Source organism: Symphalangus syndactylus, chromosome 7, assembly GCF_028878055.3.
Source record: "Symphalangus syndactylus isolate Jambi chromosome 7, NHGRI_mSymSyn1-v2.1_pri, whole genome shotgun sequence".
Taxonomy (NCBI): domain Eukaryota; kingdom Metazoa; phylum Chordata; class Mammalia; order Primates; family Hylobatidae; genus Symphalangus; species Symphalangus syndactylus.
In genome coordinates, this window is record NC_072429.2 from 106,681,156 (window position 1) to 106,693,734 (window position 12,579).

At 37.6% G+C, this 12,579-nt stretch overlaps 1 protein-coding gene and 1 long non-coding RNA gene across 4 annotated transcripts in view; one reads left to right on the forward strand and one right to left on the reverse strand.

Moving 5' to 3' along the window:
* LOC129486718 (uncharacterized) overlaps positions 1-8,681 on the forward strand; it is a 139,550-nt gene extending 130,869 nt beyond the window's left edge. Inside the window, exons 2-4 of the long non-coding RNA XR_008659062.1 lie at positions 71-178; positions 1,743-1,774; positions 8,617-8,681. This is a non-coding gene — a long non-coding RNA (uncharacterized lncRNA). The remainder of the gene's footprint in view (positions 1-70; positions 179-1,742; positions 1,775-8,616) is intronic.
* RSPO2 (R-spondin 2) overlaps positions 1-12,579 on the reverse strand; it is a 190,799-nt gene that overhangs the window by 8,671 nt on the left and 169,549 nt on the right. The window lies entirely within an intron of this gene.

Genomic DNA, 12,579 nt, shown 5'->3' on the forward strand with positions numbered 1-12,579 from the left:
GAACTGTATTACCACTACGGTTTCCTGCACGTGGTATTTCAAAAATTCTCAGAAATTCCTCATTTCACAGCTCTGAAGAAAATCTGTTCTTCGAGTGTACGACATGGCTTTTAAAGGGGCAGTAAGAATATTCCATAACCTCTTTCAGCTTTCTTGAAGCAATAAGGACTACAACAAGGTAATCTGAATGAGATTTGGGCTTGTTTCTTAAATCTGTAGTCCGTCCAAGAGAAACACAAAATAGTTTGAAGACAGGATTCTGTGGTGTTTCACATAGGTGAGCACAAACAAGAAGAGATCGTTTAAAAACTATCTAAAATTATTTTCATAAATACTTTAGGTTAATTGTAAAGGACAAAGTTTTCAGAGTAGTAGAAACTGTAAAACACGACTATTTGTGTGAAGGAAATAAATGCACAATTCTACCACAAGGGGGCAATAATTCACTTTTACAGTAAGAGTACTGGTTAGGAGATGGTTTTTTAAAACAATGTACAGGGCAACTTTGGGGCTCTAATTTCTTAAATACTTTTTGTTGAAAGCCCATTGGAGGCTTTTGATTTCTTTCTAACCATAGGTAATCTCTTTAGTGGACTAAAGATTAACAAGACCCAAGTACTGCACAAGGTAAAAATATAATTGTACTGCTGTTAAAAAGATATTTGGGCTAATGAGAGAAGAAAAGAAAATTAAGAAGGAAAATCTGCTATTCAAATACTGATTTAGAGAAAAAGCATTATTCACAAATTCTTGTTGTCACTTTCTTATGGGAAAGTTAAACTACCTGCAAATAACAGATTCTTATCTTGGATTCCTTATTTATAAGAATAGAGATGTAAAACTGCAAATGATCTGCACTATCTTCTGGTGCAGAAAGTCACATAGATTTGACATCAAGGGTAAAAGCTGTTTGGTGGTGATTCCTGACAAGTGGCATTCCAGCACCACAAGGAGTTGGCTGCACTGGTGAGGGTGGAAAGACAGCAAATATACTAGGCATTTGCTAGGCTCTGCTGTAGCCCACTTCTGCAAGGTGGTTTAGCTATGAAGCAACTGAAGCACAGAAGATCTAGAGTGACCCCTACCCATGCTTCTACAGCTAATTAGAAGGGGAAACCTGTGCTCTGAGCCTAGTTTAGCTATTCTCTCATATGCTTTCCCAGTTGTTGTTGTTGTTGTTGTGGCTGTTGTTGTTTTTGAGACGGAGTCTCCCTCTGTCGCCCAGGCTGGAGTGCAGTGGCACGATCTTGGTTCACTGCAACCTCCGCTTCCTGGCTTCAAGCGATTCTCCTGCCTCAGCCTCCTGAGTAGCTGGGATTACAGGCACATGCCACCACAGCTGGCTACTTTTTGTATTTTTAGTAGAGACAGGTTTTCACCATGTTGGTCAGGCTGGTCTCAAACTCCTAACCTTGTCATCCTCCTGCCTCGGCCTCTCTTAAGTGCCGGGATTATAGGCATGAACCACCATGCCTGGCCACTTTCCCAGCTTTAAAGGTCAATGGATAAGGATAGAGAGTCATTTTTCAAGCTATTGAGTCATTTTGCAAGGAAGGCAAAGAAGCACCGAAGACAGTATTACCCTGACTGAGTTCCACATAAAAAGTCATTGACCTCATCCTAACTCTGAAACCCTGTATGAACAGGTAAATTCTGCATAAATAACAACTTCTCTGTAACTTCGATTTTCTGTAAATTTATACTGCATTGATTCATTGCTTATCCTTTTTCTTACATTTTAGCAAGATGCAGGCTATAAAGTTTCCTGAGTAAGGTGAGATGGTGAACATTCCTACTTTGTACCAGGCCCAGTAAGTGCTTTACATCCATTTTCATTTAATTGAATGTTTTGGGGGAAAAGGTAAGTACTCAAACTGTGTTGCCAGGATGTTGTACAGGTGCCTGCCCTAAATTTACTCAGAATAAATGCAGATAAATATCAAGCTCATCTGGCACTCCTAAATTAAGTCAGAAAAACCACCAGGTTGGCAGAGAAAATGATTCAGCTGTTTTCATTTGATTAGGAGGTATGGGATAACCAGAAAAGAATTAAGTTCCTCCATAGCTGACTTCATACTATAAGGAAAGGTACCTTTTAAGATAATTCCATTAGAACAAGAAGATGTAATACCTTCCTCTTCGTCTTAAATCAATAACCATTAACTAAATGAAAAACAAAAAGTAGTAGCCCAAGAAATGATATTTAAGACCGTCGTCATATGGCAAGCATTTATTTAATTTGGATTCAACACCATTTCTATGGAACTTGACACACAAGTGAAAAGAAAGTAATGGTTTATACGTGGCAGCTATATAAGATAATGAGACTGGGCATGGTACACACCTATAGTCCCAGCTACTCAGGAGCCTAAGGTGGGAGGATTGCTTGAGTCCAGGATTTTGAGGCTGCAGTGAGCTATGATCATGCCACCATACTCCAGCCTGCATGACAAAGCAATACCCTGTCTCTTAAAGAAAAGGGTATAGGTTATTGGTCCAAGCCAACAGCTCAGTTAAGTGGCAGGTCTTACATGAACACAGTTAACACAACATAACATGAGGGGATGTATGCTCCCCAAATAATCATAAATACATTCCCCACTCTGTGCCCTGTAGCACTTTGAACCTCTCTCATTGTAATATTTACCACCTTCTATTGCAATTTTGTTTGGATGTATATCATGGCTACTAGTTTGTAAATAATTAAAAATAGGTTGGGCATGGTGGCTCATACCTGTAATCCCAGCACTTTGGGAGGCTGAGGTGAGAGGATCACTTGAGGCCAGGAGTTCAAGACCAGCCTGGACAACATAGGGAGATCCCATCTCTATTTTTAAAAAATTTTTAAATATAATTAAAAATAGCTACAATGTAATGTGCCATAGCATCCTGGTTAGAGTCTTTCCAAAAATCAAGTTACAGATATTCAATTACACTCATGTCAACTGAGAGTTGGAGCAAAGATATAAGGGCTACATCTAAACACTGCAAGTGGTCAGGAATGAAAGCCATACTTTGTCATCTACTGTAAAATGAACTCTCCTGTTCTTCCCAGGCTCCCCCACGGCTTCTGGCCTCAACTTCAGCTTTGTACATGGTCTATGTAGGCTACACTCTATCCCTGATAAACCCTGTGACTTTTTTGGCTTACCTCCCTCTTATAATAGCCTCAGTCCTCTTTTGTCTCAACTGCATATTCTCTAGAGAGGAATTCAACATGCCTTAGTCGCCACAGAGCCATGGATGCCTGAACAGCTCTTGGATGGATCACTCCCAGGCCTAACCTGGAGAAGTAGCGGGGTACAACATGATACTAGCCTTGGCAGGCATCTAGAATACAAGGTTAAGAACATGAGTCTGGGGAGTCAGACAGCCCTGGATTCAAAGCAGAGTTATGCCACTTAGAAACTAGAGATCTTGGACCAGACACTTTTTCTAAACTTTAGTTTTCTCAATTCTAAACTGGTAGTAGCAATGATGCCTGCTTCAGCATCTGTATAAGGAGTGAAAGAGAATATGTATAAAATTTCACATATTCCTGGCACACAAACGCTAAATAAATGATAGCACTATATAAGGTGCCCTACTTGTATTATTTCTAATCCTTACAGCAACTTGCAAAGCAAGCATTATTTCTATTTTGCCGATGAGGAAATAGGTTTCGAGAAGTTAAGTAAATAGCACAAAATCACATAGCTCAGCAGTGATTCAAACCAACATCTGGCAGATTCTAAAACCTGTACTCTTTCCACTATAGTCTTTGGATCCCTTGTGCCCAGCAAAATGCCTTTGATCTCGTAATCATTTAAATGGCTGCTGAACAAACAAACATAAGTAAATACTAGGCTGGAGAAGGGCATCAGCCTCCCTGCTCAATCCCACACAATATCAGGGTCCCCTTGGGTCCCATCAGATCCCTGATGGGCCTGGCCTACAACTCATGTTTCTCAAATCAGTTATTCCCTGGGGTTAAGACATTCAAAGCCTCAGTTTCCCAGGGTCAAGCAACACATTTAGCAGCTCCAACTCAGTATCAACGGTGTGCCTATGGCAAAACTCAAGGAAAAAAACAAAACATACAGGATGCTTATTTTCAGCTGAGTTGAGAAAAGTTTAAACCTGTGGTTCCAAAAGCCAGTTCACAGGCCAGAGGTAAAACAATCCTCCAGGGAACTTAGAAAAGATTCCCTAGCCATGCACCAACTCCTGAAAGCCCAGAATATTTTTTAAGCTTCACAGATGACTTAGTGCAAAGTTAACTGCATGCAATTCTAGAGCATAACGTACTGCTGAAAGGGTGTGCAAACCTCTTTCTGCCCGGACTCCCTTCCCTGGGATCTATTTGTAGGCAATCCCCCAAGAAGCAAGCAGAAATTAAGCTTCCAGTGTGGGGAGGCACACCCATGGGTACAGACCCAGGGGTAGGGCCCTTATCTTTATGTTCTGGCCAAGGTGGAGCAGGTCACTTGTGCTACAGCAGATTCATCTCTCCTGTGGACATATTCCAGAAACTAGAGTTACTCTACAGAATATCTCTATTCATGAACAGGTTTTTGAAAGCCTGTCTAGTTCATTTGCAAAAATTCTAAAGAGACCAAGAAAATTGCAGTTGAAAAAAAAATCAAATTGATAATCAAGTTTGGGGCTTCTGCCTAACTAGGGGATGCAGAGTTGGCACTTCAAAAACTAAAAAGATGAGAAAAGTACCTCTCAGTCCAGGTGACACAAATACCAGTGGTATCAAGATACTTGGTAGATTACAGAAAAAAGGCAAGAAAGTTTTTCTTTTCTTTTAGAAAGATACTGAGTTTCTTCCAAATTACTAAAATCAAATAAGTATAAGTAGTGTGCCAAGTACCAAGTGCTGAGCGTAACTAATTTCATATTAAAAATATCCCTATGAAATACTTTATTCCTTTTTTATTTTGTAAAGTTTTCTTATTGATACATAAGAGCTGCACATATTTTCATGGTACATGTGATAATTTAACATTCATATAATCAAAGAAATGTAATTGGGATAAATATTTAAGGTGAAGGATATCCCAAATTTTCAGAAGAATCTGAGGATCAAAGAGGTAAAGTAAACCTAAGATGCCACAGGCAGTAAGTGGTAGAATTGGGATTTGAACTCATGTAGTCTGGTCCCAAAGCTTACCCTCTTGTCCATTATAAGACTTACATAAGTATAATCCTGAGTGGGAGGAGAGGAAGGAAATGGCCAATGTTACTCTCTTCCCTTCTGTCATAAACTCCTGCAAACCCCATGAACTGGTCATTCCTTTAAGTGGCTGAATCTTTAAATTCATAAAATGAAGCCTGGGGCCATTATTGGTTTGATACAAGACGAGGATAACCAACGGTGTATTTTGTTATTCTTACAGGACAAAGAAAGTAACAAACATTTGCCAAAATAGTCTCTATCCACAAGACCAGACAAATATTTTGGTCACTTTAGAATCTTTGTCAACTACCCAAGTAGAGGCAATGGATTTCAATTAGGGGAAAAATATTCGAGAAGGAACTCTAACATGTTTGGCATACCTCAGGATTATTAAAGACAGCACATTTCCAAAGTTGTAAGAAATCTACAGCCTTGCTGGATTATCTTGATAGTAAATATCTTTGTCTGTAACTACCAAATATTAAAACAGGAGAACATAGTTAATTATCTTTTACAAACAGCCTCATATTTAATGAAATGAGTTCATGTCTCCACAACGAAAATGGCATTCTACTCTCCAGAAAAAGTATAGAGACTGTTAAACATACAATATAAACTAAAATCAAAGGAAGCTACTATACGTATACACACACATATAAATGTAACAAGTATCTGTAACTACACGTATACACACACATATAAATGCAACAAGTATCTGTAATAAGTTTTCCAAGTATTGCTTATTGTCATGCTTCTATCAGTATGTTCTTGTCAGTTTTACTTAACTCAGGCGTTAAAGCAGGAGAAACCAACAGTTTAAAAATAGCATTTAGAAATTTTAAATGTAATGAAAATTATTTAAAATGAATCATCAGTGAATCAGAGGTATCCAAGAAGAGATTCACAGTCCAAACTACCATAATTTTAGTAAAAGACAATACCTGGAGATTGACATATAAAGAGTATCCAGTGACTTATGATGAATACAAAACAAACTTTCCATGATCTTAGCAGGGCAGGCTCAAGGACCTGTACTGAAACTTGAGCTAAATTGGTGAGTGTCTTTGAGTTGAAGTCTATGCCAGTAACAGTGAACAGGAACAGTAAACATAAGATGGCCACTGAATATTTACTGTGCTCAAATACTGCATTCTATTTGGCTTTCGCTGATTTAAGGCAGCAGATCCAAATAAGAGTTCCAAAAAATCAAAATAATCCTAGGTACTTTGAGAAGACTACAGAGAATGCATTGTCAAGAAATTTAAAAAGATGTCAATGCTCACAGAATAGGTAAAAAAAAAAAAAATAACCTTTTAACATTTCCATTATAAAAGTAGAAGTGTTTTCTACTGTTTACTATGTCACTAATCAAAAACAGAATTGCAACTACAAAGCTATAACATAGTTATAATAATCCCTTTATGTATTAGAAAAGCTAGACACTGAGTTATTGAGAACAGATGTAAAAAAAGCTTCCTCCTTTAGAATTTTCAAAAATTAGTTACCTATTTTCATTACAGTAGCTTAGAAATCAGAAGGAATTAATGAATTAAGACACTTCTGGAAATTCCTTCCAATCAGTTTGATTCTAATACAAAACAGACAAAATTTGTGGGTAATAAAGTGTAAAGAATATCAATATGTAAGTGTATTTTATGTGCCTTTGTGTGTTTTCCTAATCTTCCTGTAGAAAAAAAATTAAATTCCAGTAATACAATGCCCTGGGCTCATCATCTAAATGTTTTATTAATAGCCAAATTGGTTCTAACATATCTTCTTTGAAAGACAACTGCAGCTGTTTTAATGACCTTTCATTGAATCTTAAATTCGGGGTCACTGATAGTTTCAGTGCAATGAAGTAGGCCACCTGAAAAATTATGGAGACTATGCACAATTTCCCTGAGATGTGTATGTTTTCGTGTCTTCATATGTGCATGTGTATCTAAAATATACTTTTCCATAGAACACATCTAGGCATATTGGTGAGAAGAGAGTTTACTTCTACATAAATGTGTGTTTATCTTATAGTACAGAATTATATTTTTAGGATTATGACTAACAAATTGCAGATATCCTTAAATATAAAGCCAAAAAATCTGGAGATTTAAAAATTATTGGAGACATCCCATAACTGTAGCCATATTAAAGGGAGTCTGTCTGTAGCTCCATTTTGGGGTGTCTGGGTTGGTGAGTATCCTAGGGTCTGCCAATACCTTGTTCCTTCTCCCGACTGGTTCTGTAGCACCGTGGTGGGGTCTCTGTCTTGGTTGGGTTTCTGGGAGGTCTCAGTTGGCTCTCCCTGACTAGTAGAAAGAGTCTTGGTTTGGGAGACTTCTCAAACAGGAAGATTTCAGGGAGATTTCTCAGATGGAGAATAGGAGGATAGTTTGGAAGGTATACTCTTGGAGTTCTTGGTTAGGGATCTGATTTGGAAGGCCTTCTGTCCTTCTCGTCTTTGTGTGTGTTTGTGTATGTGGAGTAGATCTCAGAAGGAATTGCTGAAAGTCCAGCAGGTCTAACTCAGAGAACCCTCCTTATTTGTCTGGTCACATTCGGTGAGCCCTGAAGAGAGTTCAACAGGCCTGTCTTGGGATGACTATCCACTCTTCGCAGGTGACTAGTGTCTGTTTTGTTATGTGTATTTTGCTGGGATGAAAAATGTTAATTTGGTTCCCCTGCGGCCCACTGGGCAACATCTTGCAAAATATGGTTCCATCAAACAGAAAAGGGTGGGTTTGTCTTTGGGGATCTGGCTTTGCCCTACAGCTGTGTCTACTCATTAGGCCCTAGAAACTGCATGTTTTCCTGGCCCTGTTCTCCAAGAGCTTCACCCTGAAGCCAGGAATCCAACTAAGAAACTGGCAAATGAAAAATTGTACAATTACTATATCTTCTGTCTACTTATATATGTTGTATATGTGATGTTTATATATAAAAGAGCTCTGATTAATTGGCTTAGAAAAATAAGTTCTTAAGTATTTTGTCAGAGAAACTTTAATGACTTTTTCTTCATGTGACTTCAAAATGTAGACATTTGGTCTAAATTAAGGTCATATATCACGTTTTCTAAATGCTTTAAGGTCATAAACTGACTCTGACTTAAAAAATTGTTCAATTTACCTACTTTGGAGCACTAGACTCTAGATGAGACCTGGGGACATGTGGAGTTAGCCATGCCCCACCTAGTTACTATGCTGGGAAGAGTCAGACCTTATTTGCCTGATGGCCTAGACTCCATACCTAGTACATAATTAAAATCACTTACTTGTCAGGTTTTCACCAAAAATAAAGGTTGCTAACAGTTAACATTGTAACATGTAATTGAGACTACTGGAGAAACAGTTTTACATACAAAATGCATACGAAAAGTAGAATATGTTTTTGGTAAAAGATTATAAGAAGGCATGGGAATATGGCTTTTGTTAAAGGAAATGTAATTTTTTCTACTTCAGACAAACAGAGTAACGGAGTAACAGACTAATGGGACAAAACTGAAGACTTAAGCAAGAGAAAAGGGTTGGTCTTGTAATCAAAGTTCTGTGGGTATGAGCAAGTTGGCTAAGATTTGAAGGGAATTATTTAATTGTTTTTCCATAGGTTAAATATTAAAAGCACACTAATGAGGGGCCAGAATCTCAGTCCATGTGCCCAGATAACATGGTTTTCTAAGAAAATTAATCTGTTGTTTAACAGAAAATTATAAAGGCATCCTAAAAGGTTTATGAAAATGTTACCTTATGGTCAAACTAATTAAAACTGGATAGATTTGTAAAATTTTATTTAAAAACTAGCTTTAGCATTAAAGATGCACTAATGCAAAAATGCCATTTTGTTTTCTCTTTTGAAAGATTTTTATGCAATATTAAAAGATAATGAAAGGTTTTTATTTGTTTGCCCTTTTGGGTAGATAACAAGGGAAAGAAAGAGGAGAGAGAAGAGACAGATTCCACTGGCCTCATGCTATCTTCATTGGGTCTTGTTTGGAAAGCCAAGTTTCTTCTATCAGAGTAAAGGTTTTTTCCTTTAAAAATTTTTTGAGGCCAAGCAGTGGCTCATGCCTGTAATCCCAGCATTTTGGGAGGCCAAGGCAGGCAGATCAGCTGAGGTCAGGAGTTCGAGACCAGGCTGGCCAACATGGTGAAACCCCATCTCTACTAAAAATACAAAAATTAGCTGAGCATGGTGGTGGGTGCCTGTAATCCCAGCTACTTGGGAGGCTGAGGCAGGTGAATCACTTGAACCCAGGAGGTGGAGGCTGCAGTAAGCCAAGATCACACCATTGCACTCCAGCCAAAAAAACAAAATAAAATAATATTGAGTTACCATTTCAGATAAATGAATAATCTGTGATCCTATTTTGTGATATCCAGTGTTTTAAACCCTTGATATTTGACAAACTTTCCAAAATAAAATTATTAAGTATGTCATTTTCTGGCCTAACTAATCCTTTAGACATTAGGTCCCCTGAAGTCTAAAATCATGTGTTTGCCTTATTTGGTATGAAAGTCATACAGGTAGCATTGTCAAATATGAAATGGTGTTTGGCTTTCTTTTGACTATATTTGTATAAATATGTTACTGGTGTATGTTCCAAAATTATGTGTAACTCCCATAATTCTGATGACTTAGTGTATGTTATTAATAGTTATAATTGTCATGTAAAATTGTTGTATGCCACAGAAGTAACCAAAATTTCTAGTCAATTGTGGCTTTAATAATGGCTGTTTTGTCCTCCACAGACAATTGTTGTCTTGTTTTGTTCCTCTTCAAAAGGTGGTTTAGAATCAGCTAAAGGACTTTTTATGGGTGCTATTGAATGCAAGTTTCTAATAACTTTAGAGAATGTGACATTAGAATAGAGAAAAAGACTTTTGGGACTCTCATGGAGAGCTGAAATCTTCATAAATATCAAGTATAATAGGAGTTAATTGAATGGACTGAACTAATAGACAAGTAATATTTTTTTAAAAACTTTTTTGCTTAAAACGTTGTTGATCCTTTTTGTTTTCCAGGGCCAAGAAAATGTCTTTTGAGCTATGTGCAGCTTTTTTAACAATTGAGTAAAATATACTCCTATGAACAAAATTTTGAGCATATTTATTTTTCTCTACCTGATTCTTCCAGAATTTGGAAACTATTTGTGAGTATTCTCAATTTATGGCAGTGTAGTTGTTTGCATAAGTGCAATAAGAATCTGTTTTCTTTGTAATGGGACACAATTGGAGAAACTGGTTATTTTACCAAGGCTTTGACTGGAATGGTATGCCTTCTTTAAAGAATCAAAGTTGACTCAGAGTCACTAAGAGCCTCTTGAGACATCTGTCCTCATGTCTTGTCTGTACAGTCCCTGTACAAGGTTCCTGACCTGTGGTAACTAAAGAATATCACTTTCTAACAGACCCAGGAGTCCCAAGTGATCTTAGGACCTCCAGAGGAGAGGAATTTATCCAGCTCATAAGTATTCGAGGATACAAACCCATGGCTGGCCTCAGCTTTTAAAAAGTCTTGTCTGAGATTCCTTATGGAACAGAGTCCCATCAAAGCCAATTTTAAAAGCCTATGTGAAAAAATAATTATTCTTGCTGCACTTTATGCACATAATCAGGCCAAGTATAATAAGACTATAGTTTATTTTTTAAACAAATCAGTTCTATCATGATTTGTTTTTAATAGAAAATGGGGACTGGAGAGAGAAAAAAACATGCTTCAAAAGAAAAACTATAGTATATCTGTTGTTAGCTGTTCTTGAATTTTTTCTGCAGTTTGGAGTAAATCCTAAATTCTTTGTGGGCTACAAGTCCCCAAACTAATGCTTTCAAATATTTACTTTTAAAACTGGGAATTGCACTTCTTACCCTAGTCGGTACTAAAACTATAGATAACAATACTATCACCTTTGCCATGTAAGTCTTGGAACCCCAGCCAGGCCTGCATGGGTATGCTCAGACAGTTGTAAAGCAGTTTCACTCCTCTTACCTTGGGGTCAACACCTACCCCCACTATTCCCCTGGTCAGCACAAAGAAGTTACAGCAGTTGTCACCCTTTTTCCACCTTCTTTAGCCAACATATTAAGATTTAAGGTGTTATAAAACCCAAAGGGAGGGATTGAAACTACCACTGCAAAATTATAACTGAGATAGTGAAAGAGATTTGACTTAACCAACTCTGACTTGCTTCTAACCTCCAAGCTGTCTTTGTTTATTCCTGGGCCTAGGCTGAACTAACTTTGGGATGAACTTATAGTTTAAAACAAAGATGATAACAGCCCTTTCACAAAACAAACCTCCCTCTTGACTGGGGACTAGACTGCCTTTGTATGACCAAGAAATTAGCCACAAGATTAGAAATTATGATTTAGGAGTCATGCAGCTGGAAGCTACAAGATTCTGACCCTCTGTAAACTGCTCCTAAGATCAGTGCTTGAGATATTTTGCAGACCCTGCACTTGACGGATCAGCTGGCACCAGCCAGATTGATAAACTGGCTCATCTGACCTTGTGGCCCCCACCCAGGAACTGGCTCAGCACAAGATGACAGCTTCAGCTCCCTATTATTTCATCTCTGACCTGACCAATCAGCACTCCTGGCTCACTGGCTTCCCCTCACCCACCAAGTTGTCCTTAAAAACTCTGATCCCTGAATGCTCGGGGAGACTGATTTGAGTAATAATAAAACTCTACTCCTCTGAAAAGAAAAAGTTATAAGAATTAAAGAAATAAAAATTATAATAAGAGTTGCAAAATTGCTATAGTAAAAGTTTATGGGTTAGAGTCAAAATGAATCACTGCTACTTTTCTGGCTCTGATGAAGAACATTTTTCACTGAACAGCAAAGCTTCAAGGGTCCAGTTTTTTATGCCACACAAAATAAGGTGAAATAAGGTCTATTCGCTAGGGACAGGGCAAGACTTCTCTCTCTCCAAGTTCCTGTATATATGAACAAGATATGGAAATGACCAAAAATCTGGATGAGGATGAGGCAGGTTTTGTGTTAGGAGGAAGAGAGAGAAGGAGGGAAGAATGATGCCTGCCAGATGTAAACAGTTGATTCTCTCTCTTTCTTAAGGATGAGACTTTAATTACTATGGCTACCACCTAAATACACATTGGCTTAGGGGATCATTTTATAAAAACCTTCCCATTTAATAATAATTCTCACTGAGATCACAAATATGGCAGGTAAACATTTTATTCATGATAGGATATGATTTTTGAAGCTACTTGTTAGAGCTTATAAATTGGTATTAAGATTACTTTGTCACTGATCCTATCCAAAAGGTTTCTATAATGCCAATTCCAAAAAAACTAAATCATAAGGAGGTTCTAAAAACATGATCCTCTAGGGAAGTCTGCAATGGAAACATTAAATATGGCAATATTTGGATCATATGCCACTTTAAGTCATTAAAGTAAAA